This window comes from Cherax quadricarinatus, chromosome 35, assembly GCF_038502225.1.
Source record: "Cherax quadricarinatus isolate ZL_2023a chromosome 35, ASM3850222v1, whole genome shotgun sequence".
NCBI classification, from domain to species: Eukaryota; Metazoa; Arthropoda; class Malacostraca; order Decapoda; family Parastacidae; genus Cherax; species Cherax quadricarinatus.
In genome coordinates this window covers 5,091,971-5,110,161 of record NC_091326.1, presented here as the reverse complement: position 1 = coordinate 5,110,161, position 18,191 = coordinate 5,091,971, and the positions used below count along the sequence as shown (strand labels likewise).

The 18,191-nt window shown below is 42.5% G+C and overlaps 1 protein-coding gene across 2 annotated transcripts in view; it reads left to right on the top strand.

The window, feature by feature from the left end:
* The first annotated feature begins 7,392 nt into the window (after positions 1-7,392).
* The window catches only part of LOC128695209 (sex-determining region Y protein), a 189,718-nt gene continuing 178,919 nt past the window's right edge, over positions 7,393-18,191 (top strand). For both annotated transcript variants that reach the window (XR_011392804.1, XM_070091316.1), the window contains exon 1: positions 7,393-7,576. The gene's annotated coding sequence lies outside the window, so the exon portion shown is untranslated. The remainder of the gene's footprint in view (positions 7,577-18,191) is intronic.

Sequence of the window (18,191 nt, the reverse complement as noted above, 5' to 3'; positions counted from 1 at the left end):
CAGCCACTACCAGTCACTACCAGTCACTACCAGTCACTTCCAGTTACTGCCAGTCACTACCAGTCATTACCAGTCACTTCCAGTCACTACCAGTCGCTGCCAGTCACTACCAGTCACTGCCAGTCACTACCAGTCACTGCCAGTCACTGCCAGTCACTACCAGTCACTGCCAGTCACTACCAGTCACTTCCAGTTACTGCCAGTCACTACCAGTCACTACCAGTCACTTCCAGTCACTACCAGTCACTACCAGTCACTACCAGTCACTTCCAGTTACTGCCAGTCACTACCAGTCATTACCAGTCACTTCCAGTCACTACCAGTCACTACCAGTTACTGCCAGTCACTGCCAGTCACTGCCAATCACTGCCAGTCACTGCCAGTCACTACCAGTCACTGCCAGTCACTGCCAGTCACTACCAGTCATTACCAGTCACTTCCAGTCACTACCAGTCACTGCCAGTCACTGCCAGTCACTACCAGTCACTGCCAGTCACTGCCAGTCACTGCCAGGTGTACAAAACCGCAGGAACGTAATAATTTAAGACTGTGTTGCGCGTATTGCGCACAATTATTTCACTGTTTGGCGTAATAACAAGTTGGTACAACGTATAACGACACAAAACTTAGTACCCGGAAGAAGGGAAACTATATTAAGCGAATATTTAGAGGTAACCTTTTTTTCTGTCTCGTGCGGGACAGACAACATAAAAATATAATGTTAGCGAGCTGTGTAGCGCTGATTATTATTATTATTATTATTATTATTATTATTATTATTATTATTATTATTATTATATTAGTAGTAGCTATTATTATTATTATTATTATTATTATTATTATTATTATTATTATTATTAGTAGTAGTAGTAGTAGTAGTAGTAGTAGTAATTATTATTAGTAGTAGTTAATTATTATTATTATTATTATTATTATTATTATTATTATTATTATTAGTAGTAGTAGTAGTAGTAGTAATTATTATTAGTAGTAGTTAATTATTATTATTATTATTATTATTATTAGTAGTAGTAGTAGTAGTAGTTATTAATATTATTATTAATTATTATTATTATTGTTCTTGTTCTTGCTATCATTACTGTTGTTGTTGTTTTGTTATTATTATTATTATTATTATTATTATTATTATTATTATTATTATTATTATTATTATTATTGTAAGCACAGCGAGATGTTAATGATTCAACTGGAAGTGGTGTGGCGTGAATTACATTTCCAAGATTATTATTGCTATCATTATCATTACAGTGTAGCATGATGCACGACAACCTTGTAGCCTCTTGTACTCTGGATAATTCTTTATCCCGGCTTCTTATTCATTGTTTATCACGCTGTTTATCTCCCCTCTTTGCCTACTGGTGTATGCAGGAAGATACGTACGTATTATCGCACGCACACATTCACGTATGAGGGATTTCGCGCATAGAAATGGGATTTACGGCAGCATGTACAGGCTGACCTTGTTTATACAACAGGTTAGGTTCTGGGCTACTGTAGGGCCCTGCTTATACAACAGGTTAGGTTCTGGGCTACTGTAGGGCCCTGCTTATACAACAGGTTAGGTTCTGGGATACTGTAGGGCCCTGCTTATACAGCAGGTTAGATTCTGGGATACTGAGCATCCCGTTTATACAGCAGGTTAAGTTCTGGGCTACTGTAGGGTCCTGCTTATACAGCAGGTTAGGTTCTGGGCTACTGTAGGGTCCTGCTTATACAACAGGCTAAGTTCTGGGCTACTGTAGGGTCCTGCTTATACAACAGGTTAAGTTCTGGGCTACTGTAGGGTCCTACTTATACAACAGGTTAGGTTCTAGGCTACTACTGTAAAGCAAAAATCGCTGAAAAGTGAAACAGCCCTTTTTTTTATCAAATTATGATAAAAGCCTGATAACATATTTACACTATCATATATTAAGTGAGCAATATACCTAGGCCTAAAAATTGCATATACAGTACACATGTTACCTTAAAATATTTTCATCCTTAGCTTATGGCGAGTAGTGAATATATTTATTGTAGGAAGTCTGAATAAATGAAGAATGGATATAATTAAAAACTGCTGTATTAGCAAAACGCCGTAAAGCGAAGCAATGTTAAGTGGGGACTGCCTGTACATTTAAGAACTTCGTGGTTTCTCACGAATGAGAAAAGTCAACTTGTGTAGTTCAAGAACTTACTTTGAGTGTTTCTAGAGACTGCACACACTGATCTCTCTTTAGGTGTTCAGTGAAGATCACCTATTTACGTAGTTTGGGTGTTTTTTTTTTTCCACATCCGAAAAGAAGTCTCAGGACGTGTGTCAAAGAACACTTCATCCTGACCACTGCCTCTATATTCTCATCTCGTGGAAAAAAAATAGTGAAATTCCAAGCGTTTTTGTGATTTCTCACATTATCATTATCACTATTCCTTGATAATGTGAGAAATCACGATAGCGCTTGGAATTTTACTATTTTTCTCACAATGGTTGTTCTGCATATTGTGATGTCACTTGTTTACTGTGATTTTATTGTATGTACACACACACACACACACACACACACATATATATATATATATATATATATATATATATATATATATATATATATATATATATATATATATGTATACATAGTTTTAGACGGTCAGGGCAGGAAGGTAGAGTCGTGTGGTCCTTATGGTCGCCTGACAATGACAAATTGGTTGGTTGGGTTAATTGGCCTTTCAACATATCGTGACTATTCAAAGGGTCGGTCTTAAATTAAGGAAGTATGTCAAGCGTTCACTCAAGTGTACTTTAATCCCTAAAACACGGAATTACAGGTTAGGTAATGTTTTTCAGGAAACAGGACAAGTGTTTCTTGACGCTGGTCTTAGTCATATGATGACTCGTGCAGCTGGAGCTTTGTAGTCATCTGACTGAGACCTTCCACTGGCATATCCCTCCACCTCCTTCAAAAAAATGTGGTTATGAGTTTGGTAAGTGGGAATTACAGTAAATTCTCAGTGTAATATATACTCTGAGAGATATACACCTCTCAGTGTATATATACTCTGAGAGACATACACCTCTCAGTGTATATATACTCTGAGAGACATTCACCTCTCAGTGTATATATACTCTGAGAGACATTCACCTCTCAGTGTATATATACTCTGAGAGACATTCACCTCTCAGTGTATATATACTCTGAGAGACATACACCTCTCAGTGTATATATACTCTGAGAGACATTCACCTCTCAGTGTATATATACTCTGAGAGACATACACCTCTCAGTGTATATATACTCTGAGAGACATACACCTCTCAGTGTATATATACTCTGAGAGACATACACCTCTCAGTGTATATATACTGAGACATACACCTCTCAGTGTATATATACTGAGACATACACCTCTCAGTGTATATATACTCTGAGAGACATTCACCTCTCAGTGTATATATACTGAGACATACACCTCTCAGTGTATATATACTGAGACATACACCTCTCAGTGTATATATACTCTGAGAGACATTCACCTCTCAGTGTATATATACTGAGACATACACCTCTCAGTGTATATATACTGAGACATACACCTCTCAGTGTATATATACTCTGAGAGACATTCACCTCTCAGTGTATATATACTGAGACATACACCTCTCAGTGTATATATACTGAGACATACACCTCTCAGTGTATATATACTCTGAGAGACATTCACCTCTCAGTGTATATATACTGAGACATACACCTCTCAGTGTATACATACTGAGACATACACCTCTCAGTGTAGATATACTGAGACATACACCTCTCAGTGTATATATACTGAGACATACACCTCTCAGTGTAGATATACTGAGACATACACCTCTCAGTGTAGATATCCCGTGGCAGTTTAATGTTATCGTGTGATCAACACCATAAATGACAACTCACGCATCCTAGATGCGCAGTAATTGTTAATACTGAGTCAAAATTCGCTTAATTCCGTCATTTGTTGCAACAATTTAAATTACGACAAATAATCCACTTTTTTTTTTTAAGCTTATCAAATTATAATTGTTTTTAGTGTCAGTTTTGCAGCCAACACAAACTCCTAATTTGACACCGTTGTCTGCACTTATGCAGTAATATTTGTATTTTCAAATAGGTCCAGAGGGTTCCCATTAAATCTTCCCGGGGGCCGCATGCGACCCGCGGGGCCTGCAGGTTGGTAACCCCCGGGGTAGGACGACTATCTATTACAGAGTAGATTTGTTGGGGCCCCGGAGGGAATTTTGTTTTCCCGGAGGTGTTGTAGACCCGGTGGGGGTTTTGGTGGGGGTGGAGGGGTGTGGGGGAGGGAAGAGAGGAGGGGAGAGGGGTTGGCTGAAAGGAGCTCTCAGCTTCCAAATAAGTTAGTCCTTGGTCTCCGATCTGAGAAAGCTATGTTCCACGACCACCTGTTATCTCTGTTACTCTCTCCATGATGCTTGGTTAATGAGGTTTAATGCCTATCGACCACACGAGGGTGATTAAGGCTGCAACGTCACCTCTTCACCACCAGCCATGAATACTTTAATATACCTAAAATATAGATTAGATTAAGGGCTAAACTCTCAGAGTATACACTGGGAGTTTACTTCCTGTTTTAGGTATTAAAATACAACTGACTAGTGGAGATAAATGTATAAAATACCGACACAATGAAAAATTAAACACAAATGCAGTATAATATGATCCTTTACTGACTACGTTTCGCCCATTGTGTGGGCGAAACGTAGTCAATAAGGGATCACATTATACTACATTAGTGTTTATTTTCCATAACTGGTGAAGAGCAGGTGACGTTGCAGCCTTGATGACCCTAGTGTGATCAATAGGTTTCAAAACCCAGTTAACCAACCAGTGTAACCCACCAACAGAGACGGTGCTCCCACAACAGACCAGGACATGAGGGCTTCGTGTACAACATCAACCACAACATGACTGCGGTTCTGGTAGCAACTGGGTCGACTTTAAATCTCGGTGATGGGGTGGGAACAAGGTGTAATTACTTGGCTGGAAGACAGTGTAGGTGACAGAACTTAATTACTGCTGTGTCTGTCATTCTCACGGGTAAATAGCTCTGATGTACGACGCCAGGACACGCGTGTGTGTGTATGTGTGTTACAAGAAAGAATTAACTAGTGACCCTGATCTTCAAATGAGTTCTTTTAGACTGAGAACTTTCCGGTATTTGCGAGATATCCGCGTCCTCTTGTTATTCCTTCCCCAAGAAGATTATGCCTTCTTCTGGTAATGGATGAGCTAAGTTAGGTTAGAGATTAGCGACTTGAATTGCATTTCCGTCATATCGTAAGTTATGATCTAAGACGTTCTTTATGTTCTCTCGTCAGCGAAGCGACGACCACCTCGTTATTTACACCCGCAAGACTTATCTTTACGACGTCTGAACAGTCTATTGAGACAATGAACCATCAGCCGAGACATTACAATGACTTTGATATGATGTCAGATTACAGCTCTTCCTCCCCATCCCCCCCGTCTCTCAACCCTCTGACCGACTGACGTGAAATATGTCTATCATATCTATTGGTTAATCCCTCAATGGATTATTATTATTATTATATTCACGGAATAAAAGTGAGAGAGAGAGAGAGAGAAATGTAATCGACGTTATATTTTCCTCGAAATATAATCACGTAATCCGCTGTGTGTGAAATCCGCCTGCACCGTCCTTGTGTTCACTTCACCTCACTTGCACCGTCCTTGTGTTCACTTCACCTCACTTGCACCGTCCTTGTGTTCACCTCACTTCTCTATCGCTTCATGTTACATCCCCCAGGGCGGTGCCTCCTAGGTCGGTGAAGGGTTCTTCATCCAAGCAGGTGAAGCTGTCCCCCCTCTTTTCCCCTTTACTAGATCGAATCTGATTACCTTCCACTCCACTGGGCACTATATGATTTTTTATGGTTTAAAGCTTCTCAGGGGAAATAATAATAATGATAATAGTAATAGTAGTAATAATAATAATAATAATAATAATATAATAATAATAATAATAATAATAATAATAATGATAATAATAATAATAATAATAATAATAATGACAGTCTCGGGCGACTGAATTCCACGCCTTGAGAGAATAATTTTTTTATCACCAGTATTTAAAATTACACAACTGACACCACCATCCTGATCTTGTTACCATGGCAACAACAACACTCGGAACTAAGCAAGGACAAAAAAAAAAAACAAGGCCATCAGGATAGACAGTAAGGATGGGGAGGAGATCGAGGTGTACCCCCATAAATGGAATGTCTGTCTAATGATGACCATCCAGCGTTCTATTGGTCTATTGTGAGGTATATCTGTCTCCCCTTCCCTCCTCCCCCTCCCGTTCGTCTATTGTACCTTCCCTGGAGTTTACCTGGAGGTCGCTCCGGAGGTGGGGGGGGGGGGTCGACGCCCCCTTTCCCGTAGGTCCGCCCCCAGACTAGGCCTCCTTATATGCTCAAGGTCAGGGCCAAGAGTAGGCTTTGGGTCAGGTTTTAGCGTGACATAAAAGGATAATTAACCCTTGAATATGATTACTGATTTACCGTCATGGAGCTTGTGTAGTGCGTCTTATATGCTGGAAAATACGTTAGGTGCTGGTGGGACACGTGAGGTTAAGGTCAGATTATACGGTAAAAACATTGAAGAAAAAGGTGCAGATGTAACGAGCTTGCCAGCTGTCAAGAGCTTGCCAGCTGTCAAGAATCATCGTTTGTTAGTGCAGTACCTTAGCTAGATCCGATGGCCAGGCTCTCCTCACTTCGAGGAACTGGATGCCAATAATAGAGGTAGACAGGAAGACAACCAGGGAATGATAGAGAATACAGTGAACCATCAATATATATATATATATATATATATATATATATATATATATATATATATATATATATATATATATATATATATATATATATATATATATATATATATATATATATATATATATATACCTGATAGCTTTTTTCCGCATATCTATCAAAAATGAACCTCTCATTCCCCGGGCACTGCATAAACTCTTACGGGTTTATAATGTGTGCATAACTGTAATGGTCAGTGCTGAGGTTCACACAGCAGTGACCCATCACTCGCAGGTTCTCAGTGTGAACCCTCCTAGCTCGACTCTTGCTTCCAGCACAGGTAAGAGAGAGAGAGAAAAAAAACCCTCTCCCTCTCTTTCCTCGGATCGGACCTCACCCCCTCATCTTTCCCCCCTCCCACTCTCCCCCCAGTTGAAATTCGTAATTTTCTCCCCTCGAAAAACGAGACTGAAACGATGATCCGAATTCGATACAGCCCTTTCGAACTGCCCCGAAGACCTGGTTCAAAACTGACCAGTTTGACCCAGGCAGCAGCGAGACGCGGGTGTGTGTGCTATACACGTGTCTCTGCCTATGTGCGCTATACATGTGTCTAGCTACGTGTGCTATACACGTGACTATGTATCTTAAGTGACTTAAAATCCGTATCACCCCGGATGTATACACACCCAGAAGTGTATTTTTCTCGGTATATAAGTATACTGAGAGTTTAAGGTTAGTATTGTTGACTTGTGGTAGAGGAGAGTGCAGCTTCAATGACCCTCGTCTAGTAGATAGACTTGAAACCTTACTAACCTTTAAACCTTCCTAACCTTTTAAAAGGGATTTTATGAAGTTAAAAGGTTTTATGTGTTTTTATAAGGTTTTATGTGAGTTTTTATAAGGTTTTATGTGAGTTTTTATAAGGTTTTATGCGAGTTTTTATAAGGTTTTATGTGAGTTTTTATAAGGTTTTATGTGAGTTTTTATAAGGTTTTATGTGAGTTTTTATAAGGTTTTATGTGAGTTTTTATAAGGTTTTATGTGAGTTTTTATAAGGTTTTATGTGAGTTTTTATAAGGTTTTATGTGAGTTTTTATAAGGTTTTATGTGAGTTTTTATAAGGTTTTATGTGAGTTTTTATAAGGTTTTATGTGAGTTTTTATAAGGTTTTATGTGAGTTTTTATAAGGTTTTATGTGAGTTTTTATAAGGTTTTATGTGAGTTTTCATAAGGTTTTATGTGAGTTTTTATAAGGTTTTATGTGAGTTTTTATAAGGTTTTATATAGGTTTTCATAACTTTGGATAAGGTTTTATAAGGTTTTATATATGGACTATATAAAGTTTTAATAAGTTTTACATGACTTTTCATGAGTTTTTTTTATATTTGATAAGTTTGTTATAGGATTTTATCCGGTATTTGGGTTTTTGTAAATATTTTACATCTTAGTATTTTCCTACGATTTTTAAAAGATTTTTATGAAAAGTTTGAAAAAGTCCCATAAGATTTTTAAGATTATTATAGTTTTTGTGATTTCTATGGTTTATATGGTTTTAATTTGATTATTGTTAGGTTTATATGATTTTTATTAGGTTTTTGTAAGGTTTATATGGTTTTTATTAGGTTTTTGTAAGGTTTATATGGTTTTTATTAGGTTTTTGTAAGGTTTATATGGTTTTTATTAGGTTTTTGTAAGGTTTATATGGTTTTTATTAGGTTTTTGTAAGGTTTATATGGTTTTTATTAGGTTTTGGAAGGTTTGTGGTTTTTATAAAGTTTTTACAATGTTTAATCGTTTTTATTAATATTGAAGGTTTACATAGTTTATTAAGTTTTAAGTAAGATTTATATGATTTATATAAGATTTTTGTAAGGTTTATATGGTTTTTATATTTTATAAAGGTTTTAATAGGATTTTGTGGGGCATCTCCATCCTTGATGAATATATATATATATATATATATATATATATATATATATATATATATATATATATATATATATATATATATATATATATATATATATATATATATATATATATATATATGGACCAGGTGTTTACAGTGAAACATATAAGTGAACAGTATTTAGATAAGGCTAAAGAGGTCTTTGTGGCATTTATGGATTTGGAAAAGGCGTATGACAGGGTGGATAGGGGGGCAATGTGGCAGATGTTGCAAGTGTATGGTGTAGGAGGTAGGTTACTGAAAGCAGTGAAGAGTTTTTACGAGGATAGTGAGGCTCAAGTTAGAGTATGTAGGAAAGAGGGAAATTATTTCCCAGTAAAAGTAGGCCTTAGACAAGGATGTGTGGTGTCACCATGGTTGTTTAATATATTTATAGATGGGGTTGTAAGAGAAGTAAATGCGAGGGTCTTGGCAAGAGGCGTGGAGTTAAAAGATAAAGAATCTCACACAAAGTGGGAGTTGTCACAGCTGCTCTTTGCTGATGACACTGTGCTCTTGGGAGATTCTGAAGAGAAGTTGCAGAGATTGGTGGATGAATTTGGTAGGGTGTGCAAAAGAAGAAAATTAAAGGTGAATACAGGAAAGAGTAAGGTTATGAGGATAACAAAAAGATTAGGTGATGAAAGATTGAATATCAGATTGGAGGGAGAGAGTATGGAGGAGGTGAATGTATTCAGATATTTGGGAGTGGACGTGTCAGCGGATGGGTCTATGAAAGATGAGGTGAATCATAGAATTGATGAGGGAAAAAGAGTGAGTGGTGCACTTAGGAGTCTGTGGAGACAAAGAACTTTGTCCTTGGAGGCAAAGAGGGGAATGTATGAGAGTAGTTTTACCAACGCTCTTATATGGGTGTGAAGCGTGGGTGATGAATGTTGCAGCGAGGAGAAGGCTGGAGGCAGTGGAGATGTCATGTCTGAGGGCAATGTGTGGTGTGAATATAATGCAGAGAATTCGTAGTTTGGAAGTTAGGAGGAGGTGCGGGATTACAAAACTGTTGTCCAGAGGGCTGAGGAAGGGTTGTTGAGGTGGTTCGGACATGTAGAGAGAATGGAGCGAAACAGAATGACTTCAAGAGTGTATCAGTCTGTAGTGGAAGGAAGGCGGGGTAGGGGTCGGCCTAGGAAAGGTTGGAGAGAGGGGGTAAAGGAGGTTTTGTGTGCGAGGGGCTTGGACTTCCAGCAGGTATGCGTGAGCGTGTTTGATAGGAGTGAATGGAGACAAATGGTTTTTAATACTTGACGTGCTGTTGGAGTGTGAGCAAAGTAACATTTATGAAGGGGTTCAGGGAAACCGGCAGGCCGGACTTGAGTCCTGGAGATGGGAAGTACAGTGCCTGCACTCTGAAGGAGGGGTGTTAATGTTGCAGTTTAAAAACTGTAGTGTAAAGCACCCTTCTGGCAAGACAGTGATGGAGTGAATGATGGTGAAAGTTTTTCTTTTTCGGGCCACCCTGCCTTGGTGGGAATAGGCCAGTGTGATAATATATAATAATAATAATAATAATAATAATAATTATATATATATATATATATATATATATATATATATATATATATATATATATATATATATATATATATATATATATATATATATATATATATATACTAGAAGGGTAATAACCATTTTTTTTCTTACCACAGGTAAGTTAGACTTAACAACTCTTCGAGGGACACTTGACACTTGAAGTGTCAAAAATAAGACCCAGGTACGTTCCTACAGGTTATTTTCTTTTGTGATCGTATATTTTTTTCATCTTTTTTGAATTTACCAAATTGACGGGAAGTGTCTTTAATGTGGCCACCTGTCCCCCCCCCCCCCCCCCCCGGGGGCGAGTGATGTGATGGAAAGAGGGGGGTAGTAGGAACAGGGAGAGGAGAAGAACTTTACTAGTGAACAGCATGTTCTGGGGGGGGGGGTACTAGAGAGATTCGAACCCATGGTAGGGAGTATCTTAAGAGTCTTCTTACATTCGTGAGGTGTCAGGTTTCTGCTCACTCGTGACTCAGCAGGAACTGTACCTTGTTCAGTGGGGGTTAACACTGTCAAAGCTACTTTTTCTTTTGTAAATAGAACCTTTATTTTTTGTAATAAATTTTGCAATCAATTACGGAAAATTTGTGATCAGTTTTAGGAGTTTTGGTCGGCTGTCAAGGCGTTTCTCTCCGTCTTGGGTCGTTATCAAGACTTGTTGCTCCGTATTCAAGAATTATCAAGTATCGACTCTCACAGTACAAACTCGTTCACTATAGGGAAGGTTTCTTGTCCCCCTGAGAGAGAGAGGGAGAGGGAGAGAAAGGGGGAGGGAGAGAGGGAGGGAGATGGAGGGAGAGGGAGGGAAGATGGAGGGAGAGGGAGGGAAGATGGAGGGAGAGGGAGGGAGATGGAGGGAGAGGGAGGGAGATGGAGGGGGAGGGAGGGAGATGGAGGGGGAGGGAGATGGAGGGGGAGGGAGAGGGAGGGAGTGAGAGGGAGGGAGTGAGAGGGAGGGAGTGAGAGGGAGGGAGTGAGAGGGAGGGAGTGAGAGGGAGGGAGAGGGAGGGATGGAGGGAGGTAGGTAGGTAGGTAGGTAGGGAGGTAGGTAGGTACCTTTCTTTTCCCAGGAACTGAACCACTTCTCCCATTTCTTAAATTGAACCTCATAATAGTAATATCTTCACTTCTGCAAGTACATGTACAAGGTATTCAGACCATAGCTGACATCAGTGACATACTACTACATAGAAAGTCCCTTGTTATGCTGAGCATTTCCAGCAAATTAGGTTAATTTTGTCCCAGGATGCGACCCACATAAGTCGACTAACACCCAGGTACCTGTTATACTGATGGATGAACATGGACAGCAGGTGTCTTAAGGAAACAACCCCCCCCCCCCCCAAATGTTTCCACCCGTATCGGGAATCAAACCACGGACCTCAGTGTGTGAGATCAGTGCTCTAGCAATCATTGCCTCTCGTCCCCGAGGCACTGTTTGAACCCAACGATTTTTAAGTTTGCTTTTCCCCTCCATTTCGTACCGTGTTGAAAGTCCCCGACTCTGTTCATCGTCTGAAATCATCAGGGAAGACTTAAAAAAATTAGGACATAAATTTTGACTTGGCTTGGATCAATTCGCTTTTTTTTTTCTGAGCGCCGTGGTGTCCTGGTCAGCAGGACGCGGGACACAGGTCACAAATCACGAGCAACAAGTCTGGACTTAACGTGATTAGTCCAGCTTGAAGTGATCATGTTGGGGCAGAGGGGTCTATATGACTCGTTAAACTTAATCTGATGACGTGATGTGTCTAGGATTAACCTAACAATCTTAATCTGACGTTCAGATTAACCTAACAATCTTAATCTGACGTTCATATTAACCTAACAATCTTAACCTGACGTTCAGGATTAACCTAACAATCTTAACATCTCTAGGACTCTCCTAAGTTAATCTAGGTTAACACAGCCATGCCCTGACCCCCACGGAAATCTTACGATGTACGACGTCTTTTAGACGAGCTTACGTCACTCTACGGATTTTCCGGGGGACAGTTAGTATAGTTTAAGTTACGTCTCGCTCGCCACTGGGTCAAAATAAACTTTCGTGGATCCATTACAGTTTTGACAGTCTTTTTTTAGAGTTCGTTCAGCTGATAGTTTTTTTTTTCCTCGTTTTCTCCTCTGTGGAAAAAAGGAAATGTTTTATAATATGCATTGCGAGGTATTTACGCATGACGTTTTACCTCTATAGTGTTAGGAAGGTGAAATCTGAATTAAGAGAGCTCTAATTAGAGCGAACCATAGCTTTCAGGGGATAAAACGAGGCTGGGCTCTGCGTATAACCTTTCTTTTCATACTTCTGAGCAAGGATTTTTTCTCTCTTCGTTACAATATGCAACATCTACTAAGATATTTCCAGAGAATACCAGAAGGCCAATTTCAATAATCATTCGTTACAACTTACATGTACCAACCAAACATTCTCATTCTCTCTCTCTCTCTATATATCGGAAATAGAAACCCTGTTTATGTTTTTTCTTATCCCCCCTCCCTGCCTTCCCTTCCCCCGAATTCTCTGGATTCAACAAAGGACACTTTACAGAGGTGAGTGTCGACATGCAGAGCAGAGATTCACAGGTTCTGTTATGATCTGGTCTCCGGCTGAGCTAAGTCACCCATCCACACCCCGTCTTATCCATTCTTCATATTTTTTCTGCTAATGAGAAATTGTGTGTGTGTTTTCATGGGTTCCTAATGAGTTTTTGGGGAATGGAGTCCCGACAATGGAAGGGCAATCTATTATTTTTATTTTTTTTTTGGTTATTAATGGAAGGATGCGGGTTGAAAAGGCGATGTGTCTGGGTTACGGCAGATAGAAAGAGACAAAGTGATGGATTTTTTTTTTCGTAAATTGACTATAAATTTCAGTATTGCTGATCTTCGTAACTCAAAAAATAAGCAGAGGAATATAAATTTCAAACTGGTTCATTTAGTAATTGGTTACACGAGTTCCTTCCGACGCACAACCTCCAGACATACACACACACGTATACACACACACACACACACACACACACACATACACATACACATACACATACACATACACATACACATACACACACACACACACACACATACATACACATACACACACACACACACACACACACGTATATTCACACACACACACACACACACACACACACACACACAGACGTATATACACATACACAATGATATAAACTAGACGGTAAAGTCTACGAGATTAATAAGGAATTAATTGAGGAAGTGATGGGTGGGGAAGTTCCTAGTATTTTCTTCATTACTCGTATGTTGGGGGGGGAGGGGTCACTAACCCTGGCACTCTTGATACCGTTATAACTAATCTTGATCCGAGGAGTCTGAGCTGCCCTCGTTGTGGATCATATTTAATTAACTTTCGTTATTAAGTCCTCCGTATTTCTTTGTGTTTTGGTGTCTCGTGTTGCTGGTTAAGACAGGTGGGAGCACGTGGGAGCACGTGGGAGCTCGTGGAAGCACGTGGGAGCGCGTGGGAGCACGTGGGAGCACGTGGGAGCGCGTGGGAGCGCGTGGGAGCGCGTGGGAGCTCGTGGGAGCGCGTGGGAGCACGTGGGAGCACGTGGGAGCACGTGGGAGCACGTGGGAGTGCTCTCGGGCTGAAATTATTCGATTAACTTTACTAATCTTTGAAAAGACTGATTTTCCTCTCATCCTTTACAACCCCTTCCCCCCTCCCCCCTCCCCCCACCCCTGTCTCCTCTCACCCCCCTCCCCTGTCTCCTCTCACCCCCCTCCCCTGTCCTCTGTCTCCTCTTCCCCTCCCCCCTGTCCTCTGTCTCCTCTTCCCCCTCCCCCTGTCCTCTGTCTCCTCTTCCCCCTCCCCCTGTCCTCTGTCTTCTCTCCTCCTGTCCTCTATCGCCTCTCGCCCCTCCCCCCTGTCCTTTATCTCCTCTCACCCTCCCTCTGTCTTCTGTCACCTCTCCCCTCCTGTCCTCTGTCTCCTCTCACCCCTCCTCCCTGTCCTCTGTCTCCTCTTCCCCTCCCCCTCCCCCCCTGTCCTCTGTCTCCTCTCCCCCTGTCCTCTATCGCCTCTCCCCCCTCCCCCCTGTCCTCTGTCTCCTCTCACCCCTCCCCCTGTCCTCTGTCTCCTCTCCCCCTCTCCCCCCTGTCCTCTCTCCCCCCTCCCCCCTGTCCTCTGTCTCCTCTCCCCCGTCCCCCTGTCCTCTGTCTCCTCTCACCCCTCCCCCTGTCCTTAGTCTCCTCTCACCCCTCCCCCTGTCCTCTGTCTCCTGTCACCCCTCGCCCCTTTCCTCTGTTCCCCTCTCACCCCTCCCCCTGTTCTGTCCCCTCTCACCCCTCCCCCCTGTCCTCTCACCCCTCCCCCCCTGTCCTCTGCCTCTCACCCCTCCCCCTCTGTCCCCTCTCACCGCCCCCCTGTCCTCTCTCACCCCTCCCCCCTGTCCTCTCTCACCCCACCCTCCCTGTCCTCTGTCTCCTCTCCCCCTCCCCCCTGTCCTCTGTCCTCCTCTCACCCCTCCCCCCCTGTCCTCTCACCCCTCCCCCCCTGTCCTCTGCCTCTCACCCCTCCCCCTCTGTCCCCTCTCACCTCCCCCCTGTCCTCTCTCACCCCACCCTCCCTGTCCTCTGTCTCCTCTCCCCCCTCGCCCCTGTCCTCTGTCTCCTTTCACCCCTCTCCCTGTCCTCTGTCTCCTCTCTCCCCTCCCCCTGTCCTCTGTCTCCTCTCACCCCTCCCCCTGTCCTCTGTCTCCTCTCACCCCTCCCCCTGCCCTCTGTCTCCTCTCACCCCTCCCCCTGTCCTCTGTCTCCTCTCCCCCTCCCCCCTGTCCTCTGTCCTCCTCTCACCTCTCCCCCCTGTCCTCTGTCTCCTCTCCCCCTCCTCCCCTGTCCTCTGTCTCCTGTCCCTCTGCCCTCTATCGCCTCTCACCCCCCCTGCCCTGTCTCCTCTCCCCCCTCGCCCCTGTCCTCTGTCTCCTCTCACCCCTCCCCCTGTCCTCTGTCTCCTCTGCCCCTCCTCCCCTGTCCTCCGTCTCCTCTCCCCCTGTCCTCTATCGCCTCTCCCCCCTCCCCTCCTGTCCTCTCTCTCCTCTCCCCCCTCCCCCTGTCCTCTCTCCCCCCTCCCCTCTGTCCTCTGTCTCCTCTCCCCCCTCGCCCCTGTCTCCTCTCACCCCTCCCCCTATCCTCTGAACGCTCTCCCCCCCTTCCCCCTGTCCTCTCTCTTACCCCTCCCCCGTGTCCTCTGTCCCCTCTCACCCCTCCCCCCTGTCCTCTGTTCCCTCTCACCCCTCCTTCCCTTTCCTCTCTCCCCTCCAACCCCTTTCCTTTAGTCTGTTACCTATCACCATGCCCCCTTCCTATATCTCATCTACCCCCCTCCCGTTATTCATTACCTCTCGTGCACTTGCTACTCAGTGGATAACAACCCCCCCTCCCCTTCTTCCCCTCCCCAGCCTCGCTTATCTACCTCACGTCTAGTTTATCATTTATCTCCTGTGTCCACCATCTCTCAGCCTCCTTACCTCTCTCTCTCTCTCTCTCTCTGTCTATATATATATATATATATATATATATATATATATATATATATATATATATATATATATATATATATATATATATATATATATATAATTCGACCTATCCTCCTCATGGATCCAACCTCCACCCCATGATTCTAGATGCTACGTAGTCCCAATCGATCTTAGTGCTCTCCCCACGAATATAATGAACATAATTCTTACTGACAGTTCACGTCTTTGTTTACAGGTGTTTCCAACAAGTGTTGTCAACAGGTGCTGTCAACAGGTGTTGTCATGCTTTTTCTAGCAAGCAACGAGTGTGTTGTCAGTGTTTTGAGCCTTCCTGATTGCCTGCCTGCCTCTCTCCCTCCCTCCTACATCCCGTGTGATGAACTATGGACGGAGAGGGAAACGTCGTTCTCGTTTCGACAGTACAAGCGTTACGTTTAACGGCAAGTAGCATTACCATGTCTGCAGCAGTTCGCGAGCGAAACCTCGTGATGACGCTTCGCTCCATCCTGCGCAGTTCGCGACATGACAGCGGGCTAGTACGGGCCGAAACATCTTGCCACCGTTCATATGCTAGAGGAAAGGGACGCACTGCTGTTGTGACCGTCATGTTCAGCAGGACTGCTGGACGACGAACGTTCAAAACACAGGCGAAACGTTGCTGACGTGTTCCATAGTGTTTAAAAAGCGCCCCTTCGCTCGAGAAAGAAACGTGGGTACTGGGTATAGACGTACCCTCCGAAAAGGCATAATGCCGTGACTGGAGCAATACTCAAATAACCCGCACATGAGAGAAAGTGACAGAGACGACATTTCGGTCCGACTTGGGCCATTTACAAGCCACTCTGTGACTTGTAAATGGTCCAAACCGGACCGAGAAGTCGCCATAAGTTTCTCTCTCTCCCACGTACAGGTTACTTGTGTATTGTTCCCTCCCAGGCCACACATTAATACGAGAAATATCGCCACATAACATTCTCGTGGAGACTAATGTGCCCCGTGTTTCTGAGAAGCCTCTGCCTTATACATATTGAAGTAGCAACTATGGATTGCATTGGTAATTCTGGACAGTATCGTCAAGACTAACCTCAATCTTGCAAATATTTAGCTAAGAAGCGTTTTCTTAGCTCAGCGCCTACGCACCACCACTGATGTGGGTATCTCACACACAACACCAGTGGAATGTGCTATTATATACATAAAAAGGGAATTTGTTATTTGAGTTTATTATTAATAAAAGAGTATTCCTGGGATTACGGAAATGTTCAGCTTAATGGAGGGTAGATAAATATTAATGCTATTATACTTGTTAGTGTTCGTGTGTATGTGTGTGTGTGTGTGTGTGTGTGTGTGTGTGTGTGTGTGTGTGTGTGTGTGTGTGTGTGTGGATGTAGCTGGTGTGTCACTAGTGTGAAGTGTTGTAGATACAGTATTTATTGTAGATTCCCTTCTTGGTACTTTTTCAGGAGGTGGTCGAAAAATACAGATCGGTTAATCTCCTGCGATTACCTCCATGTGGGTTATTACTGAGTGTTGCAACCCCTGAATGGGTTGCAATGATTATTATGTATATATATATATAATTATTATCTTTTCATATAATTTTATATTGCTTGTATTTGCGATAATAGCTAAATCGTAAATGTATTGCTTTATATTGTTATTTGACTTAGCTTCCTTTGGTTAGGTAGGATGTAACATTATGTGCTCAGTTCAAGTCTTGATTGTCTAACTACTGTAATTATCGCTCCTTGCTCGTTATTCTGCCGGCTTCTGTTTGTGCTCCAGCTGTCCACGGAGCTATCACGTGATTGGAGGGGGCGGGGGTGTCCTCACCTCGCCTGAAGTATTCAGTCTGGTCTAGACTCTCTTGATGGTTGGATAGATTGTCTGTCTCATTATTCTTGTTAGTTCTGTAGAACTCTGTTCACAGAACATTGTATAGACTTAGTGATTTTCGACGTTGTACTGAGGTTGTCTCTCTCTTGGACACTCTGAGCAACTCAGGTCCTGAGCTGTAGCTTCTGACCTAACTTGTACTGGTATCTGTGTATTATCACAGTCGGGGATTTTCTTATGCTGAACTTAGATTCAGTAGTATGGGAGTTTTATGACTTTTGTGGAGGATCTGCTGATGGTCCCTACTTAGTGTCGTTATATCTCCTTGTCCCTGATTCTGTGTCGCAGTTGCTTGTTATATTGCTATTGGGCTTAGCATTCTTTTTATTGTTCAAGCAGACTGTTCTGATTGCCAGTTGGTCAAGAAGTTAGTTTATGTGAGGACTTTGTCAGTCACTTGTTTAAGTCTAGTCGAGTCGTGAGACATAGC